Here is a 26,221-nt window from a genome sequence, read left to right as displayed (position 1 = left end):
ACGGACTTCTCTGGTAGTCCAGTGGTACAGAATCCACCTTCCAATGATGGGGATGTGGGTTCCATCCCCAGGCAGTGAACTCAGATCCCACAAGCTGCAGGACAAGTAAACCCATGCACCGCATCCAGAGGAGTCTACATGAAACCAAGACCCAGCACAGCCAACAACAAAGAAAGAGCAAGACCACTCATGTAAGACGCCAAAAACAGTGACTGAGGGGGCTACATCACATTTCTTAGGGAGAGTTTGTCCATGAACTGTGTTCAGCATGCCTTTCTCACCCACTGAATGATATAAACCAACTGGTATCTGTAGGAGGCATCCATGGGATCAAGTGCCCCACAACCTGCCTCTACATCTGGGAACTCTGCCAGCCAAGGCCGCCTGGTCCTGCCTAAGCCCCAGGAACAAGGTTAGGCCACTCATCGACCTGCCACAGAGTTTTGAAAACAGAATTGGGAAAGTGGCCTGTTTTTCTGGGTGCCTGAGGCTATAATGAGTATAGTTTGCTGCTGTCAGAAGTCACGTTTCCATTAAAGGGAGAAGTCTAATCTATAGAAATAGAATTGGTTTACATCATTTGGACAGGGGCTACTAAATATTTTTCTGTAAAATATAGATTAATACATTTTAACACTTATGGCCTATAGAAGCAAGGGCGAGGTCCAGACCCTTGGCTTCTTAACCATGGATAATATCTTCATCCACTCAACTTTAGTCACCCACACATACAAGCATTTCCTTGACCTTGAAAACATCAATAAGCAACAATAGCAACAATACCCCCTCTAAAAGTCATATGCCAGCATCCTTCCCTGTCCATCATCTGTTACCTTCTCAACTACTGTAACTCCAAGTCCAACAATTCTATTTCTCACAGAGTCCTACCATCCATTGACTCTACTGTTCTTTCATTATCCATCACTGTCCCGGGCCTCCCTTCCCTTCTTATCCAGTCTAAACTCCATTGTCCAAACAGTCTTACCATTTCACTGTCTCCCACTTCGCCAGCTCCCCAAGAGGAATACACCCAATTCTCTGTCTACTAAGCAACGTGGAATTGAACTAAGCTGAAGAAAAACTCACAGTCAGACTGACTGTGATGGTGATGGAGAGAAGTAGGCTAATTCGGGGGACTGTTTTGGAAGCAGTGCCAGCAGCAGATGAGTTGGATATGGATAATGAGGGGAAAGGAGGCCCTGAAGATGACGCCTAAGGTGCCAGATGGAAGAACAGGTGAGATATTTATTGATAAGTGAAAAGCTAGAGGAAAAGTATGGATTTTTTTTTTTAAATCAAGTGTTCTGCTTTAAATTTTAAAGTTTAATATGCTTAGTAAGTACTCCAGTGGAAATGTCAAGTAGGCAGTTGGATATGTGAGTCTGGAACAGTTGAATACATGAGAGCTAGGAATGAAAATATAGGTGTTATGTAAAGCTTTGGTCCCACATGAGAGCAGAAGAGAAAACACATAGAGAAGAGCCCTGGGTCACTCTAACATACAGAGGTTATGCAAAGCAAAAGAGATCCTGACTGAGGAAAAGTGGTTGATAAGATAAGAAAAACTAGGACAGTGTGGAATTGCTGTCTCTAAGAGAAGAGAGTTTCAGGAAGGAGAGAGTGGTTACTTGGGTCAAAACTGTTAAGGTGGTTGATGGGGACAGAAAGAAGACCTTCAGATTTCCCAATAAGGAAGTCTCTGAGAACTCCCCTGGTGGCTCAGACAGTCAAGAATCTGTCTACAGTGCAAGTGACCTGGGTTCAACCCCTGGATTGGGAAAATCCCCTGGAGAAGGCAATGGCTACCCACTCTAGTACTCTTGCCTGGAACATGACAGAGGAGCCTGGTGGACCACAGTCCATGGGGTCGAAAAGAGTCGGACATGACTGAGAGACTAACTGTACATCGATGCTGTAGCTGAAGCTCCAGTACTTTGGTCCCCAGATGTGAAGAGCCAACTCACTGGAAAACACCCTGATGCTGGCAATAATTGAAAGCAAAAGGAGAAGGAGGTGGCTGAGAATGAGATGGACAGATAGCATGACCAACTCAACGAATTTGAGCAAATTCCAGGAGATAGTGGAGGACAGAGGAGCCTGGTGTACTGGGGTCCATGGGGTCACAAAGAGCCAGGCAGAATTGGCAATAACAGCAATATTATTGCCACCTTTGTCATAGGTTAATTGACCATATGAATGTGGGTTTATTTTCCTAGATTCACTATTCTGTTCCAGTTGATCTGTGTGGCTGTTTTGTGTCAGTACGATACTGTTTTGATTACTGTAACTTCACAGTATACGTTCAAGTGTGGGAGCATGATACCTACAGATCTGTTTTTCTTTCACAATACTATCTTGACTATTCGGGGTCTTTTGTGCTTCCATACAAATTTTAGCATCATTTATTCTATTTCTATGAAAAATGCCTTTCATATTTTGATAGGGATTGAACTGACTCTCTATATTACTTTGAGTAGCAGGACAATTATAATGATACTGATTCTTCCAATCCATGAGTACATGGATTTCCACTTGGGTCATCTTCAATTTCCCTCCTAAATGTCCAACAGTTTTCCCTATGTCCTAAACTCTTTCACCTCCTGAGCTAAATTTATTCCTAGATATTTTATCCTTTTTGATGTAATTATAAATGGATGATCCTCTTAATTTCTCTAACAGTTTGTTATTGGGATATAGAAATGTAACAGGTTCTATATATTAATTTTACATCCTGAAACTTTACTGAATTCTTTATTAGTTCCAACAGAACTAGATTTAATAAATGGCTTTCCTTCTTGTATAGTCTGGGGCCCTTTATACTGCTGTTTGTCACTGTGTCCCAGGGTGGGTGAGTCTGTGCTTGGGTCCCCGTTAATATCCCTCCCTACTAAGGTTGTTGCCCCAGGGGAGAGGTTTCCATGAACACCATGTCTTCATCTTCCCTACTTGTTTCCCTGGGGTCCCTTCTACGTGCAGTAGCCGTTCAGTCAGTGCTCAGGTCTTCTTCAAGAGAACTGCTCTGTATGGAGGTGTACACCCAGTGTGTCTGTGGGAGGAAGTGAGCTTAGAGTCTTATTAATCGTGGACCCTTCTCCTGTTTACTTCTGTATTCTCTCTCTCTCTACCAGAAAATCATTCTTCTCTAATTCACTGCTGTCTTCCAAATGCTTTTAAAAAAAATGCTTGGTACCTGTTAGACACTTGATAAATACTTGATATATGATTGAATTAATCACAGACATAAAATACCCCAAAAAATGACCATTTTAGAAAACACGAATCAGGGGAGAACTATAAAGTTTTCCTGAGTCAGCTTTTTTATTATTTAATATTATAATATTAAAAAATATGAAATCTACAGTCCATTTCTGAATGATCAAGACAAAACTAAAATGAGATATATTTTAGTCAATTGAAATAGACTATAATTTGACTAAGATGAAAAATATAATTTGCTTCCGTTTTGGCATCATGAGCTTTTGACAACATAAATCACCAGTGCTAGCACTCCGGAGCATGAATGACGTCTGAGAATTTAAAAATCCTTTTATGGTAAAAAAATGTTACTAAGTTACATCCAGCACTGAATCCAAATAAATATATGACAAACCTATTTTTCTCTCAGCTTTATCTTTTAAACAATCAGAGAGTGAATAGGCCAAAACAGAATTTTAACAGCAGGTTCTGCCTGGCTAGATTGGACACTTCCAAATGATTTTAAGGGGCTATTTGCCTCTTGCTCTTATATTATTTTCTCCACTCTGGAACCTGTATGGTACACATAAAACATTTACCCATGTTTAAAGCACTCTTTTCATAGGAATAAGAATTGATTGATTGACATGAACATATGATCTATGAACCATAAACTTGATTTTATTCTTCCACACTGCATCAAATGTTAAAAATGACCTATTTTCTTCACCTAGCAGGAGTTACCATAGTTCAACTGTATAAATGAAGTTCCCAAAGAATTTGGGAAATCTGGGAAATTTGGGAAGCAAAGAATTTTAAAAATCTGATTCAATTAAAAAGATATACTGGCTTAGTCACACAGGCCAGGTCAAATATGATGAGATTCTAAGCAGTTTACTTGCTTGTTATTACCCACTGTTTCCAACAATGGACAATTTAGAGATGAATAAATCTAAGAAAAAGCCTAGGCTATCCCAGGTGGCTCAGTGGTAAAGAATTTGCCTGCCAATACAGGAGACACAGGTTTGACCCTTGGGTCAGGAAGATCTCCTGGAGAAGGAAATGGTAACCCACTCCAGTATTCTTTTCTGGGAAATCCCATGGACAGAGGAGTCTGGCAAGCTACAGGCAATGGAGTCGCAAAAGAGTAGGACATGACTTAGCAACTAAACAACAAAAAAAATGGTAACTTCTAGAAAGTTTTAAACTTCAACCTTTTCAAACATATGACCCATGTGATGATCAAAAAATTTTTCATGATATTGCTCTTAATGTCACATATGTATTGAAAAATATGGACAACACCCCTCCAAACACCTTGATTTATTGAGGCCTACATTATATATAATACAATGCATCCATGTAACTAGCACCATCATCAAGATACTAGAACATTTTCCATCAATTCAAAAGCTTCTTCTGGACCCTTAGCCATCCCACCCTACACCCTACCCAACGCACACCAGCCACAAGCAAGCACAGATCCGCTTTCCACCATGACAGATCAGACTGGCCAGTTCCAGAACATCCTATAAATGAAATAACACAGCAAGTACCCTTTTATGTATCACTTCTTTTACATAGTAGGATGTTTCTGAGTTCCCCCAACGTGGGGTTCCCCCAAGGTGTTAGGTATACCAGTAACTTGTTCTTTTTCTACTGCTAAGCAGTATTCCATTACATGCAGAGCTCATAAATTGCTATGCATTAATTTGGTGGATATTTGTTTGTTTTTTTCTCAGTTTTTGTTAGTAAAACTAAGGCTGTTATGAACATTGATTTACAGTCTTTGCATGGATATAACTTTTCATTATCTTTGGGAAAAAATAAAAAACCCTAAGAGTGAAAATGCTAGTGGTATATGGTGAGCATATGTTGAACTGTATGAGAATCTGCCAAACAGTTCTATGAAAGTGCACTAAAAAATAAGTTTATTTTCCAGATAAAAAACTTTAATATTGAACATTTCAGCCTTCACACACCAGTTTGCTTTCTCTGCCCCACAAGATGTTCTTCTTCGTCTCCATGTAATCTAGGGTACAGAACCATCCCATAATGGCACTGAGGGCCAGCTGCTAGAGACAGCATGTTTTTTCATATGAAATACTGATTATAGGGAGGAGTCACTTAACAGAGAGAGCCCCATGTGATTGCAAAGGACTAGTAAGCCTGGTGACAAGGAGGTAACTCTCTCTTCTGTGAGAGTTTATATGAAGCATATTCTTCCACATAAGGTGTCAACTTTGGATTTTCTCCACATCCTCCCTACCCAAGACCCCAGAGATCTTGTTTTCCTGTTACAGCCTCACGAGATCTTTCTCCACGAGATAACAGCTGAAGGTTTCCACTTTCTTTCCAAAGGCTACATCCTAAGTACCATAAGGGAAGAAAACTGAGCTATCACTCAGCATTCTCCTGACTAGGAGCTCACTTTGCCAGTGAGCTAGTTGGATCAAGCCACACAGGAAAGTAAGACACCCTGACTGAAGGAAATGATCTAGTTAAACTATTCATCTCAGTTTGGGAAGAAAGAACCACCACTCATAAATAAATGCCCTAGGAATTCCTTTCCAGGTTGTTTTTTTCTGATTATGAATACAAGCAAGTCTATTCGCTCAGTCATGTCTGACTCTCTACGACCCCATGGACTGTAGCCTGCCAGGCTTCCCTGTCCATGGGATTCTCCAGGCAAGAATACTGGAGTGGGTTGCCATATCCTTCTCCAGGGGATCTTCCCAACCGAGGGATCAAACCCAGGTCTCCTGCATTGTAGGCGGATGCTTCACCATCTGAGCTAGGGAGCGGCAAAGTATTATGAATATAAAATATAACAGGCTACATAATTTTCATAGTCAAATAATCTTTGTCTCAAAACCATTCACCTGAAAAGGTATATTTCCCCATCTCTTAAATCTGGACTGGTCTGTGACTTCCCCTGACAACCAAAGTGTGGAAGAAAGGAGGGTATGTGTTTTTATACTCATTCACACTCTCTCCTTTGTGAAGCCCAAACTGGCCTGCTTGAAATCAAGATACACGTGGAGGAGAAATGGGCCATTCAGTTAAGACCATCCTTGAGCAGCCAGCCCTCAGTATGCCCAGCAGTTGACCACAGATGCTTAAATAAGCTCAATGGAGAGCAATAGGACTTCTAAGGGAAGTTCAAACTGCCAACCCCCTCAATTGTGAGCTAAATAAATGGTTGATGGTTTACGCCAGGACATTTTGGGGGTAGTCTGTTATGCAGCAAAAGCTAATTGATACATTGATCAGGTAACAAAATAGTTTCTATCTCATTAGCAGTGCATAGAGTCCCCTCCTACAAATTCTCCTTATTCCCCATGGCTCTGACTTTTGACTCACTTTTCTGGGTCTTCATTCCTACTTGTCTATGTTCTCCTTCACCCATGTGCTGCCTGGTATGGGCTGAATTTTGTCTCCTCCAAAATTCATAGGTTGAAACCTGAACTCCCAGTACCTCACACTGTGGCCCTATTTGGAGACAGAACCTTTAATGAGGTAATTAAAATAGAAATAGGCTCCTATGATGGGCCCTCATCCAATGTGACTGCAATCCTTGTAAGGAGAGAAAATTTGGACACAAAAAAGGATCCCAGGGATGTGTGTGCACAGAGAAATGACTCTGTGCGGATACAGCAGGAAAGTGGCCATCTGCAAGCCAAGGAGAAGGCCTCAGGAGAAACCATACCTGATGCCGCCTCGAACTTGGACTCTCAACCTCCGGATCTCTGCAAAAACATGTTTCTGTTGTTCAAGTTTATGTTGTCTCTGCCGTTTTATGGCATTTTGTTATGGCACATCTAGCAGACTAAAACATGGCCTATGGGGAAAAAATGTACAAAAAATGCCCCAGCTTTTTTCCTGGATAATCACTCTGATGACTCCTGGCTTAATCTTTAAAACAAAAAAGTCTTAAGCAATCCCACTCCTGTATATATATTCCAAAAAAAAAAGAAAACACTACTTCAAAAAGACACATGCACCCGAGTGTTCACAGCAGCACTGTTTAAACAAGGCAAGATATGGAAGCAACCTAAGTATCCAGTGACAGAGGAATGGATAGAAAAGATGTGTTACATATATCCAGTGGACTACTGCTCAAGTCATAAAAAAGAAATCTTGCTATTGCAACAACACGGGCGAAACTGAAGGATATCACCCGTGGTGAAAAAAGTCCGACAAAGACAAATACTGTGTGCTATCACTTATATGTGTAATCTAAAAAGTAAAACAAATGAATTAATATATCAAAACAGATCCTAAAAGATGATGCCCTTAAAGTGCTGCACTCAATATGTCAGCAAATTTGGAAAACTCAGCAGTGGCCACAGGACTGGAAAAGTTCAGTTTTCATTCCAATCACAAAGAAGGGCAATGCCAACAAATGTTCAAACTACTGTCCAAATGCATCCATCTCACACATTAGCAACATTATGCTCAATATCCCCCAAACTAGGCTTCACCAGTATGTGAACCAAGAACTTTCAGATGTACAAGCTGGGTTACAAACAAGAACCAGAGATCAAATTGCCAACATTCACTGGATCATGGAGAACGCAAGGGAGTTCCAAGAAAACATCTACTTCTGTTTCATCGACTACATTAAAGCCTTTGACTGTGTGGATTACAATAAACTGTGGAAAATTCTTAGAGATGGGAATACCAGGTCACTTTATCTATCCCTTGAGAAACCTGTATGCAGGTCAAGAAGCAACAGAATCAGACATGGAACAACAGACTGGTTGAAAATTGGGAAAGGAGTATGAGAAAGCAGTACATGTTCATTCTGCTTATTTAACTTCTATACAGAGCACATCCAGCGAAATACCGGGCTGGACCACAAGCTGCGATTAAAACTGCAAAAGACATATAAACAACGTCAGATGATATAATTTTGACAGCAGAAAGTGAAGGGGAACTAAAGAATCCCTTGATGACGGTGAAATGGCAGAGTGAAAAGGCTGGCTCGAAAGTCAACATTCAAAAAACTCAGATCATGGCATACAGTTCCATCACTTCATGGCAAATAGAAGGGGAAAAAGTAGAAACTGTGACAGACTTTATTTTCTTGGTCTCCAAAATCCCTGTAGACTGTGACTGCAGCCATGAAATTAAATGATGCTTGCTCCTTGGAAGGAAAGCTATGACAATCCTAGACACAGTATTAAAAAGCAAAGACATCACTTTGCCAACAAAGGTCCATACAGTGAAAACTATGGTTTTTCCAGTAGTTACATATGGATGTGAGAGCTTGACCATAAAGAAGGCTGAGTGCTGAAGAACTGATGCTTTTGAATTATGGTGTTGGAGAAGACTCTTGAGAATCCCCTGGATAGTAAGGAGATCAAACCAGTCAATCCTAAAGGAAATCAACCCTGAATATTCATTGGAAGGACTGTTGCAGAAGCTGAAGCTCCAGTATTTTGGCCACCTGATGTGAAGAGCCAACTCACTGGAGAAAACCTTGATGTGGGGAAAGATGGAAGGCAAAGGAGAAGCGGGGAGCAGAGGATGAGATGGTTGGGTGGCATCAGCGACTCCGTGGACAGCAGTCTGAACAAACTCCACGAAGGGACAGAGGACAGAGGAACCCAGTATGCGACAGTCTGTGGGGTCACAAGGGCTGGATACACCTTAGCGACTTAACAATAACAACAACAAATCAAAACAGAAACAGAATCACATAGTGGAAGAAACTAGTCATAGGTGAGGAGAGGAATGGAGCAAGTAGCAAGGCAGGTGAAGGGGTACAAACTGCTATGCACAAAATAAGAAGCTACCAGGATATATTGTACAGAATAGAGAACATAACCAGTGCTTCACAGTAACTTTAAGTGGAGTATAACTGTATATCTGAAACTAATATAATATTACAAATCATATTTCAATAAAAATACTTAAACAAATTTTAAAAGAAAAAGTTTTCAACGTAACAAAACCATATTTGTTGCAAAAGAAATTTTTTAGATAATAAAGTAAAAAAAAAAAAATAAGTTCACCATTTTAAGGGATAAAACGTGAAATAAATTAAGGAAGTAAATCTTCCACTTCCATGCCATCCTGAGAGAGTGTGTCCGCTGACATCTGGTATGTCTTCTTGCTGTGCGGACTTTAGCTCCTGGACTTCCCGGTCGAATGGTAAACTCCCTGAAAGGCAGCGGGCCCAGGCAGGGGACACACGCCCTTTTACTGGTGGCGCAGATTCCTAAAGCCCTTCCTGGGCAGAATTTCTGGGTCTGTTTTAGCGCTTCACACTGCAGACAGCCACTCTCATAACTGATCTGAAAGCACACATCGACACAGAGGAGCTTCTGTTGCCCCTGTCTGATGCGATTCCAATGTTGCTAGTATTTCTACTCCAACAGGAAATGCACCAGCACAGTGGATGCCTCAGACCACAGGTGATGGTCGACACTTATCCTGGAAATCCTAGCCAAGGGCTTCTCTAAGGAGCAAACTGTCAGAACCACCCTTGGTATATTCAACACAAATAATGACGATCGTTAATTGAGCACTTATTAGGTGTCACACACTCTCTAAGAGCAAGCAGTTGGTTTTGATAGTGTTTGGCTGGTTTGTTTGCATCAGATGAGAATTGTATCCTCACAGTGATGCTATAAAGTCCTGCCAAACTCCGAAGACCAAGCTCTGCAGACCACAGTCAGTGGTGACTTCTGGCTAGTCCCTGAGTCAGGCCTGATGATATCTGTTGCCCTCGAGGACCTGCTTCTTAGAGTTCTTGGGCTCCCACCCGGCCCTTTACCCAGGGGGAACTCTACTTTCAGATGCTCCTGTTCAGGGCATGAAGGTCCCAGGACCCCAGCCTGTGTGTCTCCCCAAACTTCTCCTAACCCAGCTGGGAAGGTAAGAAAAGCCCGTTTCACCTACCTGGAAGAGAGCCTCAGGAGGCCCTGCCAGGCCCAGAAGTTACCTCCAACACTCATGGGTAGCCCTGGGTGGAGGCCTCACCCAGCCTCACTACTCTCAAAGGAATGGACCAGTTGTCAAACTTACTGGGAAAAAAATGTGACAACCCACCAACCAGTCCCGGCAACATCACCCGTCTTCCTCCTCACTCTCTCTCCTTCTGATTTCTTCCTGATTTTGATGCCTATGCCACAGTTTCGCTTTATATAAGAGAAGACTTTTTTTTAAAATGCTCATATTATTGAAGACAATGCCTAACACAACTGAACACATGCATGAACCAGAGAACAGCAAATGGGAAGCCCACGTTTTGTTCTTTTCTAGAAGGCTTCCTTGGAATTACTTTGTTTTCATTTGTTACATGAATAAAATCAATATATATTTAATTTAAAAATCTACTAAATAATATATGATACACTGCAATCTTCAGTTTAAAAAAAAAATAACCAAGATATCCTTATAATGACCCTTACAACATTCACTTCTTTTTAGGCATTCAAAGGTAAACTTAAAATTCTCTGTTCTGTAGGTCACAATCTAGGAGGGTTGGTTAGTTTCTGTGCTCAGTGTTCACAAGGTCAAGATCAAGATGCTGGCAGGGATGAATTCCTTTTCAGTGTCCCTAGGGGCGTCACTTCTAAGCTCACTCAGTTTGCTGGCAGAGTTTTGTTCTATGTTGCTGTAGGACTAAGGCCCTGACTCCTCTACATGCTCCTGGCTGGAGCTGTTGTAGGCTTCTAGAGGCTGACCCTATCTATCCCTTAGCTCATCTTTCTCCATCTTCAAAGCCAGCAATGACACGTGGAGTCTTTCTCCTTCTTCTAATCTCTCCAACCTCTGCCTCCCTTGAAATTTTAACAAGCAGCTTTCACCCAAGAGCCTGCATGGTGGCTCTGCTTTGAATAACCAACAAGGTTCTCGTCATGGTTCCAAGGGAGTGACCATAAACACGAGAAGTGTTTGGAGTCTAGCACGCTTGTGATAATCCCCGATGCAACTACATGACTGTTCACTGGGTCTCTGCTTTCTCCTGAGGAGCAGTACCACAGTTCCAGAATCACTACAGGGGAAAACGATAACAAAAGCAAAGAGAGGAGGCGCTTTAAGAGCCAAAATGTAACTTTGGGGTTGACAGCAGATTCTTATATTTGACATGTGCAAAAGCAACAGCATTAAAAAATAGGTGAATTAAAAAAAAAAAAAATAGGTGAATTCAACTTCTTTAAAATTAAAAGCTTGTGTGCCTTAAAAGACATTACCAAGAAAGTGAAAGGACAATCTATAAAATGAGAGAAAGTCTGCAAGTCACATATCTGAGAAAGATCAAGTATCCAGAACTTAAAAAAAAAAAAAAACCTTCTACAATTTAATAACAAAAAAGCAATCAACACACTTAAAAAATGGGTAAACAACTTGAACTGACATTTCTTCAAAGAAGCTATACAAATGGCCAACCACCACATGAAAAGATGCACATCATTAGTCATCATGGAATGCAAATCAAAACCACATGTGATACCATTTCACACTCATTAGATGGCTTTAAAAAACGAAAAAGAAAGTTAGTGTCGGCAATGATGTGGAGAAATGGGAATTCAAGTGCATTGATAGTGGGAGTGAAAAATAGTGCAGCTATTGTGGAGAAGAGCTTTGCAATTCCTCAAGAAGTTAAATATAGGGACTTCCCTCACGGTCCAGTGATAAGAATTCACCTTCCGATACAGGGGAAGCAGGTCTGATCCCTGGTTGGGGGAACTAAGGCCCCACATGCCGCAGGGCAGCTGAGCCCACAACTAGAGTGCCTGCGTGATGCCTTGTGAAGATCTCATGGCTGTAAAGAAGACCCAGCGCGGTTCCACCGCACCGCCAAAAGTTAAACAGAATTAGTATACGACCCAGCAATTCCATTCCTAGGTATATCCCAAAACAACGGAAAAAGACTCAAATACATGTATACACATGTTCATAGAAGCACGATTCACAATAGCCAAAAGATGAAAACAGCCCAAATGTCTACTAATGGATGAACAGATAAACAGACTGTGGTATATGCATACAATGGACATTGTATTCAACTATAAAAAGGGATGATGTACTGATCCATGCTACAACATAGATGACTCCTAAAAATATTATGCTGGGAAAGATTGAAGGCAGGAGGAGAAGGGGACGACAGAGAATGAGACGGTTGGATAGCATCACCAACTGAATGGACATGAGTTTGAGTAAGCTCCGGGAGCTGGTGATGGACAGGGAGGCCTGGCGTGCTGTGGTCCACGGGGTCGCAAAGAGTCGGACACGACTGAGCGACTGAACTGAACTGAAAGGTCACAGAACATGTGATTCCATTTACATGAAATATCCAAAATAGGCAAATTCATAGAGATGTTGACGGGGATTGGGAAAGGGAAAGTGGGGAAAGCACCTGCTTAATGAGTAGGGGGTTTCTCTGGTGGTGATGGAAATATTACAGAATTCGAGAGAAGTGGGAGTGTACAAGTTTATGCATGTGCTAAATGACACTGGAATGCTCACTTTTAAATGGGTGATTTTTGTCATATGAATTTCACTCCAATGTTTGTGAAAAAGGCAGAAGGAAGAAGAAAGACAAGGCAGCAAAGCAGGGCAGGTTTTTAGATGGGACTGAAGCTGTGGGAATGGCAGAAATAAGCCCCAGGAGAGGCAAAGATGCCAGCAGATCTGTGCAGAGAGGAGAAGCAGAGACGGCATGACTACAGGAAGAGGGATTCAATCCAGGGACGGTCATCCTAACAGGAGAGTAGCATCTGTGCTAGAATCCACAGATTCTAAAGGCAGAGAGGGTGGGGCACTGTTAGGCAGGAGAAAGTCCTTAATGGGAGGACCAAGTGGTACCTGAAGCCCCTTAAGGGGCAGGTCCTGCCTTCCTTTACTTTCGTACAGAAGAAAGAGCAGAGGGTTTCTGAGGAGCAAAAGAAGAGTTAACATCTCTAGTGCCAGGGAGCTGAGTGGGGTTTATTTATTTATTTTTTCTCCCTTTTACAGAAACAGATCAATAAAGCGAACACTTCCATTGTGGGGGGAGGGGGGCAGATCCATGTTTCAGGTCTGGAAAAGATTCAGGATGCCCAGGTCAAAACAGAAAATATGGGGAGACAAGAAATTCTCTCTTTGAAATAAGAAGTTCCCACTTTCATGACCACTCAAGGGCTCGTGGGAAACGTCACACAGAAGAAAGCAGTTTGGAGGCTCACAATTATCCATGGAAAGAAAAATGGGAAAGAAGATACCACCTACAATCATACAGGTCGCACATATCTTCCACCTCCTTGTAAAGACCTGAAACCCAATGAAATTGGTGACACTGTGCTCATTTTCCAGATGGGGAAACCAAGCCACAGGCTTCACAGTTCACCTTCTTCCTCCCACACCAAAAGGCAGCGAACCAGGTAAGAAATTATCAAAGTCACCAGGAGCACCCTCCAGTTTTCCAATACACTTCTAATTGCTTTGAGAAGTAGGTGTGACTTTTATTTCTCTATTAGCTCAGTAAGGGCTATTAAACATCTGCATGCATGCATCTCTCCAAATTCCAGACTGCTCTATTATTCCTCAAGGAGTGAAAAAGTCACCACCACGGCATCCGTTTCTTGCCACTTCTTTTTTGTAGAGGAGTGCCTTCTCTCCGCTCCCTGCCTCCCACTGTAAAAGCACGCAGCCTGCAGCCATACAGGAAGGGTCAGGAGACCATGTCAGCACTTTTGCCCACAGAGGCACCCGAGTCCTCCTCAGACTGCTCTCTTCCTGCATTTGCGACACTTGATTCCCCACCGGAAGCCACAAAAAACAGCAAGGAAGAGAGCAGCTGATCTGCAAGGTGGTCACGACCCAAGGTCACTGGTTGGTTCCCTTTCCTGGGAGGGTTTATTTCAGTCCTCAGTCCTCAGCAAGCTGCCCTTCTCACCTGAGGACAATGAAAACACGAAACCTGCTCTTTTGTTCATTTCAGAAAAGTAAGCAAAGACTTTGCAAATGCAACAACTTCTACTGGCTTTTTGATTACTGACAAATCAAAAAAATAAAAGGGTCAGGGAGCTAAACTGGCTTTATTTTTTCTTTCCCTGTTACAGAAACAAACCAAACAAAGCAAACCTTCTAACTGTAGCAGGGGAAAAATGTTTCAGACCTGGAAAAGATTCAGGCTACCCAATTCAAGACAGGGGAGTGTGGGACCATATATGGGGACTAGAAAATCTGTCTTTGGAATAAGAAGTTCCTGCTGTCAGGATCGCACAAGGGCTCTTGGAAAATGTCACACAAAAGCAATTTTACTGTTTTAAGGACTTCAATAATAGCATATTAAAAAGCTATATGTGAAAATCCTAGTCAAAGAAACTAAAAAATACTGGACTCTTTGACCTTTTTCAGTTTATTCAAATCTTTTGGAAACAAGACAGGCCAAATAACTTTGCCAAGGACAAAAATTTCTGAAATTTTATTTGGATTGAAAAACAGGATAAGACTTCAGCAACTGCTAAAGTAGAAAGCTGACATTATTTTCCCAAATGTATCACACTATAATTTCATGGTTTATGCATTTCTTCTCTAGTGTTTTATTTTAAAAATAAAGAAAAGTTGAAAGATTTTTTTTCCCGGTGAGCAACCATATTCCTACCAACTAGCCTTTTTGAATATCTAGATCTTTATCCATCAAGTCTTTTTTTTTAATGTATTTCACAGTAATTAAGTTGCAGAGTTTAATATACTTTACCTCTAAACTCTTCTGCTTTTGGCATTTTAATCTTTTCTAGTTAAAGGCTGTGACAGCAAGAGAAAGGAAGGCGAGGAAGTATGTAAAAGCTCATCACACACCTAGTTTCAAGCCTGGTATTCAGATAAATTTGAGATTCTGGCAAAGAATGGAGACCGTCCTATGAAAACCAGGGAGAACAGGATGTAGCAGAATGCTGGCCTTAGGAATAGTTAGGAAAGCTCTCTTACACAAGTCAAGGTGCTCGTCTCATATCCTTCTCCTTCCTTCTAGTCACCTTGGGAAAACAAGCCCAGATGTTCATGGAAACCAAAAACAGAGCAATAGACAGCCACCCTAGAAATGGAAGGAGGGAGAGAAAAACCCTGCCATTAGCCAAGGTTGAAAATTCTTTCATATGAAGAAGATATCCCTACGTGGTAGAGGGGTGAACTTCTGCTAAGAGGAGTAAAGAGTTAGAAAATTCTTCTTTCCCTTTGTGTTTGCTTTTCTCTCACCCCTCAGTTATCCCACAAATCAAGAAAGGGAGGAGAATGTCTGAGACTGGGGCATGCCCACCCTAGCGGGAGCCTCTACCAACAAAGACTAAGTGAAGATAATGGAAGGGGGACAGAAGGCCAGTGCTGGCCATTCACTGCCTGAACAGAAGGCTTTAGGTGTCCTTAAGGGCTCCCCAGTCTAGCTCACCAGGCAAGGGAAGCAGAGAGCGAGCCTGTGTGGAAATGGGCCCAGGAATGAACGGTGAGCTCACACTACAGACTCCCAGGGCACGGCCCAGGGCATGATGCAGACAGCAGTGCTGCTGGGAAGGGTTCTGGGGCAGTTCTTCCAACACTCTCTCCACAGCAGGAGACTTCAGCACCCTCCCACTGAGAAGTGGGCATTTAATGTCTCCTCCCCTTGAAAGCGGACTGGCTCGTGACTCCGCAGTGACAAAGTCATGTGATGGAAATGATTCGGCATTATTTCCAAGGAGCCTTCCCGAGCGGAGGTGCCTCTCACTTGTCGGGGGCAATAATCACAGGGCCCAGGGAAGCGCCGGCTGCACCACAGGCACCAGGCCATGAGGAAGCCCGCAGACATCCTGAGCCTGGGGGGGACCCAGCCAGCCTCCAGCGGCGCCAGCCTCCTGCTCTTGCAGCTCCAGATACCGTCTGAATGCAGCTGCCTGAGAGGCCCTCCAAGCCAGAGGGCACAGCGAGGCCCTTCCAGAACCCCTGACTCAAAGGAAATGTGAGGGGAGGCTTCTGTTGTTTCAAGTCACTACATTTTGGAGGGATTCCAAAAACAGAGCCCAGCGTGTGAACTGGACTGTGATGATATCCCACTTCATACACTGCACAATCCAGGTATTCAAATCTGGCCTCAGTCTAGACACTAACTACCTTTCTTACTGTGCAGTTAGTATCCCTTCCTTGTCAGATTACATGCCAGTACTCAAACTTATCTAGACCCTTCTCTGCCAACACACATGATATACATATACATCATGTTTTCCATTTCCTAAGATGCCTTTCTCTCCTCTTTAAAATTTCTACACAGTCTCCCTTTCATTCAAGACCCAGGGTCTTTCAAAAAGTAACTCTGCACTCCTGAAGGTTATCAGTGATATCTTAGCTGTCAAACCCAATCATTTTCATCATAATTCATGCCTACAGGGCATTAAGTACCAAATGGAAGCAACAATAGCTCATCAAAGACAGATCAGCTCACCTTCTTTGGACAACAATGCCACCTCATTTCTTTATTGAATGGGGTTTCCAAGCTGGGAGATTCAGACTGCTGACAAAAAGTCTTGTCTCAAAGGAAGGAAGCCTCTTATCAGAGATTTTCTGTAACAGTCTGATGTTGCACTGTCCAATACAGTGCCATTGGCCAAAGTGGTTTTGAGCACTTGAAATATGACTAGTTTGAATTGACACTTGTTTTAAGTATCTAATTTACACCCAATGAAAATTCTAAAAAATAAAAAGGCAAAATATAATTAATAGTATTGAATGTTGAAATGATAATAATTAGGATATGCTAGGCTAAAACATTATTAAAATTAATTTCAAGTGTGATCTTGGACTTTCCAGCCTCCAGTTCAGCCTGTTATCACAACCTTTTCTTCTTTTTTTTTTTTTTTAAGTTTAAATGAGGCTAAAGAGAAATTCATTGCTGTTCACATTCTGTTTCTACTAGGCCCCATTTTTGTTCTATACTGAGTTGAAAGCGTCCAAGGAAAGAAACATCCGTCACTTCATGGCAAATAGCGGGGAAACAATGGAAACAGTGAAAGGCTTTGTTTTTTGGAGCTCCAGAATCACTGCAGATGGTGACTGCAGCCATGAAATTAAAAGATGCTTGCTACTTGGAAGAAAAGCTATGACCAACCTAGAGAGCATATTAAAAAGCAGAGACATTACTTAGCAAAAAAAGGTCAGTCTAGTCAAAGCTATGGTTTTTCCAGTAGTCATGTATGGATGTGAGAGTTGGACCATAAAGAAAGCTGAGTGCCAAAGAATTGATGCTTTTGAACTGTGGTGTTGGAGAAGACTCTTAAGAGTCCCTTGGACAGCAAGGAGATCCAACCAGTCAGTTCTAAAGGAAATCAGTCCTGAATATTCATTGGGGGGACTGATGCCAAAGCTGAAGCTCCAATACTTTGACCACCTGATGCGAAGAACTGACTCATTGCAAAAGACCCTGATGCTGGGAAAGATTGAAGGCAGGAGGAGAAGGGAACGACAGAGGATGAGATGGTTGGGTGGCATCACCGACTGGATGGACATGAGTTTGAGCAAGCTCCGGGAGTTGGTGATGGACAGGGAGGCCTGACGTGCTGCAGTCCATGGGGTCACAAAGAATTGGATATGACTAAACACCTGAACTGACTAAAAGGAAACACCATCATTTCAATTCAGTTCAGAAACACCATATATTTTCACAAAAGGTTTAAGAAAATACTTTTAAAGGCAAAAGCTAAAATATAAAATTTAAAAGGATGGTTAAAATAGATGAGAATGAGAAATCATGGCATTAACATGTATGCTTGGAAATGTTTCTAGCAAGAATAAATGCAACAATACAGTCACAGAATATCCCTGCCTCTTTTATCAGGGCACTGAAATTGTTATCCATGAAGATACTCATCTAAGGAAAGCTTTGAAATTATGGATTTTTATTTTCCTCTAACTCTAATACATGTAGCAGCTCAATTTACTGAAAACTACCGAGGTATCTCTCAACACTGCAGTCACTTTAGGATTCTGCTGTTTGAAGCAGTAGCTCATGACCAACTCGAAGAAGGAAAACGAATGTAACTGACACCAGGAAACGGCCTAAGGGATAAAGAAGAGGTGCGCCAACACGTGACCAGGTAGAGGAGACACTGCAGTGTCTGTCCCGTTATCACAGCTGCCTTCTGCCTGTGTGCCCACCTCCCAGCTTTTGTGCTTTGTTCTAAAGATGGCAACTGACTTCCAGGGCTGCTTTGCCTGCAGATACAGAGTCGAGTGCTCCCCGGTTTGCAGCCCCTCTCCCACCAGCCACAGTCGATGTCTGAGGCAGAGATGGGAAGGCCAGCTCCCTCGCCTCAAGCAGAAGGAGCAGATTCCTGGAGCAGTTCTGCCCCAGAGCTCCGCCAGGTATCAGGCTGAGGCAGAGACACTGCCCACACCTTCCCCTGTCTGGCTCCCTTCCCCACTCCCTCATCCTCCCGGGAATGCTGCCCTAATAAAACACTCGTGCAGAAATCCCATCTCAGGTCTGCTTAGGGACGCCCAAGCCAAGACTTTCGTGATGTGTAAATAGGCTCCAAGAAAATTCGTAACGGATTCTTGTTTTTGTACCTCGGATAAGAGTTTCTGTAATACTTTAGTATTTAAATAGCTGCACTCACCACTGTTTAACAAGCAAGAAGTCTCTTTGTTATCATAGAGCAATGCAGCAGCCCTAGAATAAAGGTCTCAGATCTAGAAAAAAGATGCTAATAACTTGGCACAACATATTTTTCTCCAGGTGTGAACAAGGTGAGGGTACTACATAAGGCTCCAAAGTAGAAGTAAAAATAAAGTCAGCTTAAAGTTTGGTGAGCTTCATACATGACACTGATATTATAAATTCTGTACATAACCAATATTTAATAAAAACAATTTCAAGTCACTCCAAAAGGAAGAAAGCAATGACCAACACTAGGTAATTTTTGCCTCTCAAATAGTTTATCTTTGAAATGGAAATAAAACAGGTCAGTAGGTATCAAGGGATGTTTTCTTTCATGAAACTTGAACACACAGCTTTTGGTTTGACCAAACTAATAAATTCCTCTTTAAGAAGACTCACTCTGAAGCTAGAAATTTAAGAGTGAGGATAATTCATCTCATTTGGTCTATTTAAATTCTTTCTATTTTAACACTGATGAAAAGCTAAGCTGAATGTAACTTAAATAAGAAAAATATAAAATATACCTTTTGCCATTACAGGAATTAAAATATATTCTGAATGCCTACTGTGGATGTAATAGTCCTAAAAAAGAGTAACCCACTTAGAACATATGTACATCCCACTGTTGGAATCGTGACAAAATTACATCAGTGTTCAAGATGGAACAAGAACAGTTCAGATGCCAGGGTCCAGATAGTTCCAATTTTATATATGGAAGACATTATAAAAGTATCAGATCTCACTTCAGGATAAAAATCCATTATTTAAGATAGCCAACAATTGAATGCTGCTAGAGTGAAATGCTTTTATTTTTAGAAGAGGATGGCAGGAAACACACAAGAACATTCTCCCTGGGAAACAGGCAAGCCTAACACAAAGATGACAATCAAAAACCTGGTGACAAGTGAGACACCAGGTTCAATCGGGTCCTGTTGAGTGTGGGGATGGAAGAGGAGCCCACGTTCTATGTTAGCTGTTCTGGGGCCCAATGCCGTCTAAGTGTCAGTCACTCAGTTATGTCCAACTCTTTGTGACCCCATGGACCATAGCCGGCCAGACTTCTCTGTGCGTGGGAATCTCCAGGCAAGAACACTGGAGTGGGTTGCCATGCCCTTCTCCAGGGGATCTTCCCAACCCAGGGATTGAACCCGGGTCTCCTGCATTGCAGGCAGATTCTTTACCACCTGAGCCACAACGGAAGCCTCAATGCCAACTAAAGTCTTTGTAAGATCAAATGGGTGGCATTTATACCACTTAACATAAAAGAAATCATAAAATACAGAGCAAAAAACTTCTAAGCTCTAGGTTATTGTTTTTATTATTATTCTTAAATCAAGTCTTTCTTTTCACAAAATACCTAATTCTTCATAGGGACCATTTATAACAGATGATGAACAATACTTATTTTTTAAGGATAATATAATGATTATACAGAGAAAGTAGATAGTCCAAAAAAAAAAAATCAAAAAGAAACCAAAAAGGAGATATCCTGTCCATAATGATTTAAAGTCTCTAGTGAATTATTTAGATTCCCAACTTGAGTTTGCCTGCTGAGACATGGTTTATGAATCATCCATGGGGAACAGTAAAATATACTGCACTTGCCTAAAAATAAGTAGGAACATTCAATAATAAATCTACTTTCTTGATCTTCTTCTGTCATCGGTAAGTACTGATCTGGTAGTATGGAGAACTTATCAGGTAGTATGAGTCTTCCCTCCTCTCACAGAAAGGCTGGAAGAAAATCAGCCATGGGCCTGCCAGGAGATAATGAAATGTCTGACGTGGCATGAAACATGGAGAAGAAAATAATACTGATTTTAAATGCTTGAGACCTGGAACTCACTTATAGACGTGATGTGATGTGAAAGTTGTTCAGTTCTGTCTGACTCTTTGACACCCCATGGACTGTAGCCTACCAGGCTTCTCTGTCTGTAGAGCCTGAAATCCACTGTCGTCCCTGGGATTCTCCAGGCCAGAATACTGGAGTGGGTAGTCTTTCCCTCCTCCAGGGGATCTTCCCTACCCAGGGATCAAACCCAAATCTCCCACATTGCAGGCAGATTCTTTACCAGCTGAACCACAAGGGAAGCCCAAGAGTACTGGACTGGGTAGCCTATCCCTTCTCCAGCAGATCTTCCCAACCTGAATCGAACTGAGGTCTCCCAAATTGCAGGCAGGTTCTTTACCAGCTGAGCTACAACGGAAACCCAAAGACCATGTGCTATCAGTGAAAGTTGCTCAGTGTCTGACTCTTTGCAACCCAATGCACTATATAGTCTGTGGAATTCTCTAGGCCAGAATACTGGAATGGATAGCTGTTTTCTCCAGGGGATCTTCCCAACCCAGGGATGGAACCCAGATCTTCCACAATGCAGGTGGATTCTTTACCATTAAATATAAATCTGCTGGTTATTTTTTTCATGTGATCACTATAAAATTACTTCTTGTCCCTTGAAGTAAGAAATGACATATAGTTCAAATTCTTTATTTACAACACCAAGAAGAAAATAGCAATTGGCCAAAGGAGTTGTAAAACAGCATTCACTAGGACTCTGGCTCTTGAATAAAGCATGGGAAAGTCATCATTTATAAATAAAAAGAACTGTGCATATATATTTCTGATTTCCATTTTAGCATTTTGTTAAAGATTTGTAAAATGGAACTTCAGAGAAACATTGGAAGGAGTTAATTACATCATCTTTATAGGTAGCTCCCATAAAACAGAGGGTAGATTCAGGCTGACAATGACTTTCCCCATCTGTGAGAATCTTTTTAAACAAAATGTGCATAAGATTAAAAACAAGTCACACACATTTCTCCTCAGAAAGAACTACATAAAACAGTAACTTTAATAATAATATCTGAAGGAAATGGCAACCCACTCCAGTATTCTTGCCTGGGAAATCCCATGGACAGAGGAGCCTGGCAGGCTACAGTCCATGATGTCACAAAGAGTCAGACACGACTTAGTGACTAGCACAATGACGCTTAATAAATGTGCACAATAGTCGGTGCTGCAAGTAGAAAATCTAGCAGAAAATGAAGCATCCAAACCTGGTAGAATGAATAAACTTGAATCTAGAAAACACCAGGTGATGAGTGGTCCACAACATAAAAGAAAACGTCTACAAACCAGTTTTGAGAGGCATTTCAGATGGGACAACAATGTGACTGAAGGGATTCATTTTACAGACTGAAAGTTCTAGAACTCCACAAAACTATCAACTCTTACCCACCATGTGCAGAGTACATACCAGATGGCTGGGGGCTGGCTAAGAGCGATGTCTGCTTAGTCCAATTACAGCACTGTCCTCTGTGAAGGAATGACACAGAACAGAGAAAAATGAATGTAAAGGACTTCTGGAATTCTCATGGAAATCTCTGTGCTTCAAAATCAAAACTCCTAGTATTCTTTAAAACACATCAGAAAGAGACTTTAATAAATTAGTCACAGTTTCTAAACAGATGACAAAAACACATAATCATCAAATCAGAAATGTTACTGCTACGCTTAGCCTATGGGGTTTATATACCCTCTCTACTAAGCCGCTGATCTCCAATTCAACCTCTTGACCTACCAAAATAATTAAGCAGCAGTTGAACAAGGATATTCAAAATGTTCTAGAAGTAGATACAATGATCTTTTCCTGATTGATAGTAAAACTGATACTAACTTTAAGGAACTTTTCAAAGAAGAGCAGTGCTGAACAGGGAAGATTTATAATGAATTTGCATCTGTGTACAAACAGTCAATATTTTTTACGTGTATTTTTGATTTGTCGTCATTAAGAAGTTGTTATGTAGATTTTGGACTTGACACTGAGTTTAGACTTCAAGATCTTTCCAAGATGTTGTGTGGGGTGGGAGAGTGACACAGGTCTGGTGGTGTCAAAAGTACACAGAAGTAAGAGGCAGAAAAACTGGCAATCCAGACATGGAAAATGATGTCTGTAAAATCTGAACTGGGATTTTGCAAAGATCATCATCTATTTATGGAGATCTCTACTGTTAGCTCCCAGGTAGAAAGTTTCATCAAAAAGTTCATTCAGGCTTTTCTGTAACATCGAATGGAAAAACCCAATCAAACTTTCTGGCCAACCCAATACAGCCACAAATGAAAACTATGTCATTAAAAAAAAGAAAAGATTAGAACCAAGATGTATATACCCAGCAGCAGCGTAGTGCCTAGCACACACTAGGTACTTCCCACATTGTCAGTGAACAGATGAATAACTGAATGGTCTGCCTAGAGCTGGGAAGCTAAAACCGTTTACCTCCTGGGACTGTGAAACAAGCTCAGTTCCAAAACAGCTCACTGATTAATAACTCTGCCATACCATGCTCTTCATTCTGAGAGACCACTTGGTGCCCAAGTCTTTAAGTCTCTGTAACCAGAAACTTAAATACTGGACACATTTTGCTTTCCTTTTCTAATTCCTTAAGTGACTACTCAGCATAAAACTGATGCATTAAAAAAAAAAAAAAAAACTGATGCATTATTCCATAAACCTTTCTACTTCTGTCCATGGCTAGGATATTACAACATTTGGGAAACCCAATGTTGAAATACTTAACTACACAGAGGTGAAGCAGTATAAACAGTTTGTCATGAACTATTTAGCTACCGGGATATGATGGGCAAACCTCTGTAACTGACTTGGTGCTATGCTCATATGTGAATCAAGGCCTTAAGCTACCAACTTTTGAATCCAATTATTATTACTCTAGGTGCTGAAGGATGTAAACGGGGTCTTTGGTAAAGAAGAGACCAAATGGATAAGTGAGCACGTGTGTCTATGTGCTGGCCTCTACAAATCTCTGTGTTTATGTGTTTCTGTGTGTGCATTTGGTCTTTCAAAAGAGGAAAGACAATTTTCAATAACGTAGAAGAAAACCTAATAAATAGTTATAAAAAGTCCCCAAATCCCAGATCCTATTAATGCTGGTGTAAACAAAAGCTGTTTTTCAAAGAATGTAAGCCCACTGAAGAGGAAAAGATAATAACAAATATTTTTTAAAATGTAAAAGAGGTAATAACAAAAAAGATATAACAAAATATATTTGCTGAAAAGCACTATTCAACAAATAGTGCTGGGACAACTAGAAATCCACATGCAAAGCAATTTTTTGCACCATATGCAAAAAATTAGTACAAACTGTTTACATCATAGATGTAAACATAAGAGCTAAAACTATAAACCTCTTAGGAGTAAATATAACATAGAAACAAATCTGTGTGACCATGGATTTAGGCAATGGTTTCATAGAAACAATACTAAAGGCACAAACAACAAAGAAAAAAATAGGTAAGTTGGACATCATCAAATTAAAAACTTCTGTGCTTCAGAGGTCACCATCAAGAAGGTGAAAAGACAACCCACAAAGTGGAAAAAGATTTTTGCAAATTGCATATCTAATAGGAGACTTATACCCAGAATATTTTAAGAAGAACTATTATAATTTAATGATAAAACAATAACCCAATTTAAAAACGAGTAAATAATTTAAATAGACATTTCTCCAAAAACGATATACAAGTACATAAAGAAATGTTCAACCATCATATAAAATTAAGTCAAAACCACAATGAGATACTTATTCACACCTACTAGGATAACTTCAGTCAGGAAACAGTTTACGAAAAGTGTTGATGAGAATCTGGAGAAATCAGAACCCTCCTACATTGCTTCTGGGATATAAAATGCTGCAACCACTTTGGAAAACAGTCTGGCATTTCTCAAATTGTTAAACATAGAGTTACTCTGTGTGTGTGTGTGTGTGTGTGTGTGTGTGTGTGTGTTAGTCACTCAATCATGACGGACTCTTTGGGGTCCCATGGACTGTAGCCCATCAGGCTCCTCTGTCTATGGGATTCTCCAGGCAAGAATACTAGAGTGAGTAGCCATTCCCTTCTCCAGGGATCTTCCCCATATGGCCCAGTAATTCTGAAGAGAAATGAAAATGTATGTCCATACAAAAAAATTTGATGTATTTTTTCATGGTAGCATTATTCAAGATAGCCAACAGGTTGAAACAATCTCAATATCCATGAGCTGAGAAATGGATTTTTAAAATGTGGTCTATCTATACAATAAATTTCATTCAGCAATCAAAAGAATGCAACACAAATACACATAAGAACATGAATGAACCTTAAAAAAATAGTATACTAAATGAAAGAAGCCAGTCACAAAGGCCACATACTGTATGACTGCATATATATGAAATGTACATAACAGGCAAATCCACAGATACAGACACTTGCTCCTTGGAAGAAAGGTTATGATCAACCTAGCCAGCATGTTAAAAAGCAAAGACATTACTTTGCCAACAAAGGTCCATCTACTCAAAGCTATGGTTTTTCCAGAAGTCATGTATGGATGTGAGAGTTGGAACTATTAAGAAAGCTGAGTGTTGAAGAATTGATGCTTCTGAACTGTGGTGTTGGAGAAGACTCTTGAGAGTCCCTTGGACTGCAAGGAGATCCAACCAGTCCATCCTAAAGGAAATCAGTCCTGAATATTCATTGGAAGGACTGATGTTGAAACTGAAACTCCAATACTTTGGCCACCTGATGAGAAGAACTGACTCATTGGAAAAGACCCTGATGCTGGGAAAGAATGAAGGCAGGAGGAGAAGGGGACACCAGGGAATGAGATGGCATCACCAATCTGATGGACATGAGTTTGAGTAAGCTCCAGGAGTTGCTGGTAGACAGGGAAGCCTGACGTGCTGCAGTCCATGGGGTCGCAGAGTCGGACACCACTGAGCGACTGAACTGAACTGAACTGAATAGATGGAGAGAGCAGGTTAGTGCTTGTACAGAATTGGAAGGGTAGGGAAGGTGGGGACCACTCGCTCAAGGGGGTGGGCTTTCTCTTTGGGGTGATGAAAATGTTCTGAGATTAGACTGTAAAATGGTTGCATAACTTTGTGTATATACTAAAAACCACTGAATCATGCATTTTGAGTTGGTGAATTTTATGCTTTATAAATGATATTTCATTGAAGTTTAAAAAAGGTTCACTTCCAGTAAGTTTGCCAGTGAATAGAAGTTGGCTTCTTTCAAAACTAACAAAATACTTACACTCTCCAAGGAAACAGTACTGGTGAATATCTATATTTTTAAGAGACTATTATAATTCTCCATGGGATTTATGATGATGGGAAATACAATTATATTTTTCTTTTGCCAAAGAAGAGCATATGCCTACAAAGTACCACTAATGGCAGATGCCACAGTGCTTGAGATACAGTCTTATTTCAAAGCAGTGGGGAGCTTAGCCAAGTGTGGTATTTTTATTGCTCAGTGGAGGAGAAAAAGAAAACCTACCAATATAAGAGACTCACACTGAGAGGTCTGTTTTTATGAATCTATGTATTGAACACAAAAAGACTAGC

At 41.0% G+C, this 26,221-nt stretch overlaps 1 protein-coding gene across 2 annotated transcripts in view; it reads right to left on the bottom strand.

Annotated features, from left to right (window-relative positions):
* PLCB4 (phospholipase C beta 4) overlaps positions 1-26,221 on the bottom strand; it is a 454,299-nt gene that overhangs the window by 255,772 nt on the left and 172,306 nt on the right. For both annotated transcript variants that reach the window (XM_061125931.1, XM_061125930.1), the window contains exon 3: positions 22,075-22,133. The gene's annotated coding sequence lies outside the window, so the exon portion shown is untranslated. The remainder of the gene's footprint in view (positions 1-22,074; positions 22,134-26,221) is intronic.

This window comes from Dama dama, chromosome 23, assembly GCF_033118175.1.
Source record: "Dama dama isolate Ldn47 chromosome 23, ASM3311817v1, whole genome shotgun sequence".
Lineage (NCBI taxonomy): Eukaryota > Metazoa > Chordata > Mammalia > Artiodactyla > Cervidae > Dama > Dama dama.
The sequence above is the reverse complement of the archived record's forward strand: the minus strand, read 5'-3'. Positions and strand labels throughout refer to the sequence as shown.